Genomic DNA, 7,360 nt, shown 5'->3' on the forward strand with positions numbered 1-7,360 from the left:
TATAATTATTTCACTTTGCTGTACACCTGAAACAAACATTGTAACTATATTATACTCTACTCCAATAAAAATTATAAAAAAATAAAAAAGAAATAAAACTCACAGCAAATCTTTAGCTATCTACTAAGAAAAGAGAGATTCAGATTTTGCCAAAGATTAACCAGTGGAGCTAGGATCTGGATCAGAACTGTCTGATTTCAAGTTCATGCTCTTTAAATGCCATGTAATAGTGTTCTTTTTCATTGTTTCCTAACTAGCCAGTGACTTGGGATCATTCCTGTGAAGGTGGAAGGGTTTATCTAATCCCTGTGCCCACCTCTGCAGCTCCTTTGCGTGGAAGGGGGCTTAGTTATGTTCCCATACAGATCCATGGGGACTCCAGAAAGTGATAGACTGCAGAGCAGGAAGAAGCCTATGATGTCATTCAATCCATCCCCTGCTTTATCAATGAAGAATGAGTTATTTGCACAAGGTCACACAGGAAGAGGGGAACAGTACTGAATCTGTTCTCTACTCAACACTGCCTTAAGCCAGAAAAAATCTGAAATTTGCTAGTTGATCTGATTTATTTAGCAAATTCTTTAGCAGATTTAAGCCATTTATACAAAATTAGGAGATTAATCTTTGTTAATCAAACACAGTCTGACACCGTACGAAATAGCTGAGGGTAGGTCTGTCATGCAAACATCCTCCAACTTTAATTACCAAATGGCTGGAATGATGGCCAGCCCCTCGCATTTATCACAAGAAATATTAAACTTCTTAGATAACGTATTTTCTATGCCAATGTTTTGAACAATAAGAAGAAAGGGAAAAGGTAATCTGTTCTTGTCACAGGAATTTTTACATAAAAAAAGGAGAAACACATCAAATTTCTACATCCATCCTCCAGACCATAAATGTGGTGTTTCTCCATAATAGGATTCACCTTCTCTCAATCACCAGCTCTGGGGCATAACCACCTGGCTGGCATCTAGGGCAAATGTACTCTGCCATGCTGGCTTTCTCTGTCCCAGAACACAGTCCGAGTTTCTTAAGGGCATCAATCAGGCAAAATGTCAACAGAATTGAGACAGCAACACAACTACAAGGCTGGTAGTGACAGGTGTGATTTCATGAAAAGAGTCAAAGATCTAGTTCCAGGCCCAACTCTGCCTCTTAGAAACAGTACAACCCTGGGCAGATTCCTTTAGCCTTCTAAAACTCAATTTCCCCATCTTTAAAACAGGATAAATAATTGCCTGCATGACAGGCTGTGAGGCTTAAACAAGATGAGTGTTGAGAAAATGCACAGCCCAGAGGCCGACATATAGTAGGGCCTCAAATCTTTTTTTAAATTCAAAGTGTATGGCAAATAATTTTCTTCCCTCTAAAATTGATCTGGGGTAATCTATTCCTTCCCTTATTCATATACAAATAAGGAAGGAATTGAGACCATCATGGGTTCTAGCATGGCCAATCTTTGTTCTAATGCTGCCACCTGCTGCTGGACAGCCAACATCCCATGCTACTATTTCAAGGGGGTGCTCTGAAATACATGGGGGAGTCTATGGGATGCAACTAGACAAATCCCTCCCCAGCACACTTCCCTTCATCTCTATCCTTCAGATCTGGACCAAGGGCACACCTGACTTATCTGACCCTGGGGTTACAGCCAAATTTCCTTGGTAGGAGAGACTTTGCAGACAGAGGATGACATTTTCCTAATAGGTCGCATTTTCCAACACTGGGAACATGAGGACAGCCCTGGGCTGAGCCGCACCGAAGTCAGAAACTAGTATGCATAGCACGGGGAGATCACCTTGGTGCTTTGTGACCACCTAGAGGGGTGGGATAGGGAGGGTGGGAGGGAGGCTCAAGAGGGAGGGGATATGGGGATATATGTATACATATAGCTGATTCACTTTGTTATACAGCAGAAAGTAATACAACATTGTAAAGCAATTATACTCCAATGAAGTTGTTAAAAAAAAAAAGTAGTATGCAGACGTGTTTCACTGAAACTACATAATGTTGGCCCATTATATGTTTCATAAAATTCAAATTATCCACCAATGCTTAAATATCAGATTTCACCTGAAAATGTGAACTTTCAGATTGTTAAAAAAATCTAAGGATATGGCAACATGGGACCCACAGTTAGCAGAAGCTGAGTAGCAAACGTCCCTTTAGCCTGGAGCATTACCTCCAGGTCCCACTGCATCTCCTGCTTGGCCTGCCTCACTTAGTAAGGGTACCTTGTTGACCCCTGGCCCGGCTCTGCACAAACTGTCATCTCCCTAATCTCAACCACAAACCCTGTAGAGAGTAGGATGGCTAAATAGAGTAGGATTGATTTATACTTTCAAGTAATAATAATTAGTAATTACCAAGAATTTAGTCTGCGTCAGGCACAAAGAAGAGCATTTTGACCCTAACTTTTGAACTCAAAGATATTTTCATCCCATTGTGCATTTAGATCTGACATCCTTGCTCTATATATTTGCTTTGTGCTCTGGGCCAAGAAATATAAAGTCACTAACACATCCAATTCATAATAAATATTACTTGCAGAAATAATCTATCTAAAACAAAAATTGCAATGGCAAAAGCTTCAAACAAGAAAATCTATTATTGATTTTTAAATGACTAAAAGAATCACATCTTTTAGGTATTACTGAAAACAGTAAAATTTGAACTCAAAATTTTGATCTGATAATTTGATCCAGGGGAATTGTACTTATGAAAAGTAATGGCCTTGGGAATTCCCCGGCAGTTCAGCAGTTAAAACTCAGAGCTTGGACTTCCCTGGTGGCCCAGTGGTTAAGAATCCACCTGCCAATGCAGGGGACACAGGCTGGAGCCCTGGTCTGGGAAGATCCCACATGCCGCAGAGCAACTAAGCCCATGTGCCACAACTACTGAGGCTGCGCTCTAGAGCCTGTGAGCCACAACTACGGAGCCCACATGCCACAACTACTGAAGCCTGTACGCCTAGAGCCCGTGCTCTGCAACAAGAGAAGCTGCTACAATGAGAAGCCCGTGCACCACAACGAAGAGTAGCCCCCGCTCGCTGCAATTAGAGAAAGCCCGGGCGCAGCAACAAAGACACAATGCAGACAAAAATAAATAAATTTAGGGGGAAAAAAAAAAGACTCAGCGCTTTCACTGACGGGGGCCCTGGTTCCATCCCTGGTAGGGGAACTAAGATCCCACAAGCCCTGCGGTGTGGCCAAAAAAAAAAAAAAAAAACAAACAAAAAGTTATGGCCAAAAAGAAAACTCACAGTAGCAAAAGTTATAACCAGTCAAGCTAGGTAGGAAAAAAAATGCTAATTAGTTGAGTCTTTGTCGAAAAATATATATGAAAAAAAATTGACCTTCAGACAAATAATTTCAGTAAAAAAAAAATTTTAATTGGAAAAAGAAGTAAATATATTGCACAGAAAATTGTTGATGACATTATATTTGGCTTACTAACTTCCCCTCTCTATGCAATACCACAGAAAACTCATGTCAATAACCTAGCGTGAATCTGACCATGTATTTCTCCATATTTATATAATCTCACACCTTCATATTCAGAGTGGGAGAAGCTTTTCATTGTTTCTCTTATAAAAATTGAATCATATTATCTTTTCTTGACTTTTTAAAAAATAGTTATTTATTTATTTTTTGGCTGCATGGGGTCTTTTTAAGATTTTTAGAAATTCCATGTAATGTCTGAAACATTTATATTAACATATTTCCATACAAATAACCCAAAGAAAGTTTAGTATTAGTTGGGTTTTTTTGTTTATTTGTTTTTTTATACTGCAGGTTCTTATTAGCCATCAGGTTTATACACATCAGTGTATACATGTCAATCCCAATCGCCCAATTCAGCACACCACCATCCCCACCCACTGCCGCGTTCCCCGCTAGGTGTATGGGGTCTTTGTTGTGGCACGCGGGATCTTTCGCTGTGGCGCGCGGGCTCAGTAGTTGCACCCGAGGCATGTGGGATATTAGTTCCCCGACCAGGGACCGAACCAGCGTCCCCTGCATTGCAAGACGGATTCTTAACCAGTGGACCTCCAGGGAAGTTTTCTCTTATAAAAATTGAATCATATTATCTACATTTCCTGGCACCTTGTTTTTCTCACGTAACAATATCTTAGTCTTGCAGTGCACTCGGCAGTCCCCCGGCTCTGTCCCTTGCTTCCACGGTGTTTGGCCAGATTAGACCCAGCAACGCCCCTTCCTCTAGCCTCCAACCACCCTCCAACCCTTTTGCCAGTCGCAACCTCAGGAACCAGCCACTCAGCTATCCTCGGCTTCCGGGACCAGCTAACACCATTTTCTGAGCTTAGTTCCTTATTACCCGTTAACATGAGCTTCCAAATTCGTCAGAATTTTTCCCCTGGGGTGGAGGCCGCTGTCCATCGCCTGGCCAACGTGCCCCTGGGGGCCTTCTACACTTACCTCTCTCTGGGCTTCTATTTTGACCGTGACAATGTGGCTCTGGAGGGCATGGTCCACTTTTTCCATGAATTGACAGAGCAGAAGCACGAAGGCGCCCAGCGTTTCTTGAAAATGCAAAACCAGTGCGGCTGCCACGCCCTTTTCCAGGACGGTCAGAAGCCGTAGCAAGATGAGTGGGGTAAAACCCAGGACGCTGTGGAAGCCGCCGTTCTCAGGGAGCAGGAGCAGAACCTGAACCTGAACCTGAACCAGGCCCTTCTGGATCTGCATGACGTGGGTTGTGCCCGCGCAGACCCCCACCTCTGTGACTTCCTGGAGAGCCACTTCCTAGATAAGCAGGTAAAAGCCGTCAAGAAGATGGGCGATCACCTGACCAACCTCCGCCGGCTGGCTGGTCCCCAGGCTGCGCTGGACGAGTATCTCTGAAAGGCTCGCCCTCAGTCGTGACTAGCAAGCCTCTGGAGCCCAGCGGCCTCTGAGGAGCCCCTCTGGCGTCAGGGCTTCTGCCTGCAGTCCCGTCTCTGCAGCTTCTCACAGCTTTTTTTTTTGGGGGGGGGTACGCGGGCCTCTCACTGTTGTGGCCTCTCCCGTTGCGGAGCACAGGCTCCGGACGCGCAGGCTCAGCGGCCATGGCTCACGGGCCCAGCCGCTGCGCGGCATGTGGGATCTTCCTGGACCGGGTCATGACCCCGTGACCCCTGCGTGGACGGGCGGACTCTCAACCACTGCGCCACCAGGGAAGCCCTCTCACAGCTTTTTAACCGCCCTGTAGCCCTCTCCCGAGCCTTGGACCAAATGGGGAAAATAAAGCTTTCTGTAGCCAAGAAAAAAGAGAGAGACAGAACAAAAAAACACAGTAGCTTACAGAAATCCTTTCAAATCAGGATGGGTTCATTTGTATAAAAGAAAGTCCTCAAGAAAACGCTAGGTTGAAGAAAAGATATATTTTTATTTTTAGAAGCAGTTGCCAGATCTCTTTCCAAAAGGACTGAAATAATTCATATTTCCTTTGGCAAAGTATGCAAGTACCTTTTTCTCTACATCCCAGTAGTTGGCACTACTGTTTCTTTCTAACAATCAGGTAGAGGTAATGAATAACCTCATTATTACTTTAATTTGCATTTCTCTAACTACTAATGAATTTGAGCACTTTTTCGTATGTTTACTGGCAACTGAATTTGCTCTTCCACAAAATGCCTATTTATATGGCTGGGCCATTTTTTATGAGATAGTTTATCTTTTGCTTGCCTTGTGTAAGAGTTCTTGGTATATTTTCATAACAAATCTTCTACCTGTCACTTGCATTACAATTATTTTTTCCAAATTCGTCATTTGTCTATTGACTTTGCCCATGATATCTTCACCATACAAGAGTGTGAATTTTTATATAGTTAAATATGATTAAGCTTCTGCTTAAAAGGGTCTTTCCTCATCGCTAGCAATTCTCATAAAATCCGGGATTGTAGTCTCCCAGAATATCTTGCAAGATATTATAGTTTAATTTTTTTATATTTAGTTTTTACATCTATCTTTAATTATCTATTAAAGATAGATATAAAAACTATTTATTTATTTTATGTTATTTAATTTTTTATCCAAAATGTGTTTATTAGGATGGTTTCCCATTCATCTTGATTCTGGGGGCTTTTAGTGCTGCTTCATGCATAAGATAGGGGTCCAAGTTTTTCTTCCAAATGGATAGGCAGCTTTGCCAGGATCATTCATTATAAAATGTATCCTTTTCCCACAGAACTAAACTATCAATTTTCTAATACAGATGATGCTTATACATTTCAGGATCTATTTCCAGATTATTTATTTTATTCTACGGATCTAGTTACCTATTCCTATGCCAATACAACATTTAATTTATAGTATGTTCTGACATCTTGTAAATCCTCTCTCACTAGTCTTTTTATCATATTTTTCTGCACCATCTTTGGGCATTTATTTTTCTATATAAACTTTAATATTATTTTATTGAATCCTCCTCACTCCAAAGCCACTGGAATCCTAACTGCATAAAAAAATGCATTAAATTCATATATTAATTTTGGAAGAATTAGCCATTTTAATATTGTCTTCCCATCCAAAAACATGGTATTTCTATTTGTTTATATCTTGTTTTGTGTCCCTCTATAAGACACACAACTTCTAATGGATTATTTGCTTCATATAAGTCCTATACCTTTCTTGTTAAATTTCTTTTTATTTTATACTTTTGTTGTTATTATTTTTTTAACATTTCCATTTGTAGCTGTTTATTTTTATAATAGATAAAAATTGCTGATTTTTATATATTTATCTTGCAGCTAGACAGCTAGCCAAATTATCTTATTAATTCTAAGAAGTTTTTTACTACAGCTTCCTGGATTTTCCATGTATATCATCATATGGTCAGAAAAAGAGATTGTTCTTCTCCTCTTTCCCAGTATTTTTACCGATTATTTTATCTGTTTATTATATTTGCAAGAACCTCCAAGACAATGTTAAATAATAATGGGGAGAGTAGGCATTCCTGTCTAGTGCTTGGTTTGATCTGAAATGGTTTTACCATTTTACCATTTAGGATAATATTTGCTGTTCATTTCTCGTAAATAATCTTTATTTTATTCAGAGTATTTTTCAGGAATAGTTGATAAATTTTCAAATGTCTTTTCAATTGATAAGTTGATTTTTTTTTCTTTAGCTTGTTGATTAATGGATTATGCTGATAGATTTCCAGTACTGAACTATATTTGCATTCTTGGAATAAACTGTACTTCTTGGGCTTCCCTGGTGGCGCAGTGGTTGGGAGTCCGCCTGCTGATGCAGGGGACACGGGTTTGCGCCCCGGTCTGGGAGGATCCCACATGCCGCAGAGCGACTGGGCCCATGAGGCATGGCCGCTGAGCCTGCACGTCCGGAGCCTGTGCTCC

At 41.0% G+C, this 7,360-nt stretch overlaps 1 pseudogene across 1 annotated transcript; it reads left to right on the top strand.

Annotated features, from left to right (window-relative positions):
• Positions 1-4,349: 4,349 nt before the first annotated feature.
• On the top strand, positions 4,350-4,893 carry LOC309965568 (ferritin light chain-like; annotated as a pseudogene). Its single transcript has one exon. The product of its transcript is annotated as a ferritin light chain-like (transcript).
• Positions 4,894-7,360: the final 2,467 nt, after the last annotated feature.

This window comes from Leucopleurus acutus (genome assembly GCF_964270905.1).
Source record: "Leucopleurus acutus genome assembly, chromosome: 8".
NCBI classification, from domain to species: Eukaryota; Metazoa; Chordata; class Mammalia; order Artiodactyla; family Delphinidae; genus Leucopleurus; species Leucopleurus acutus.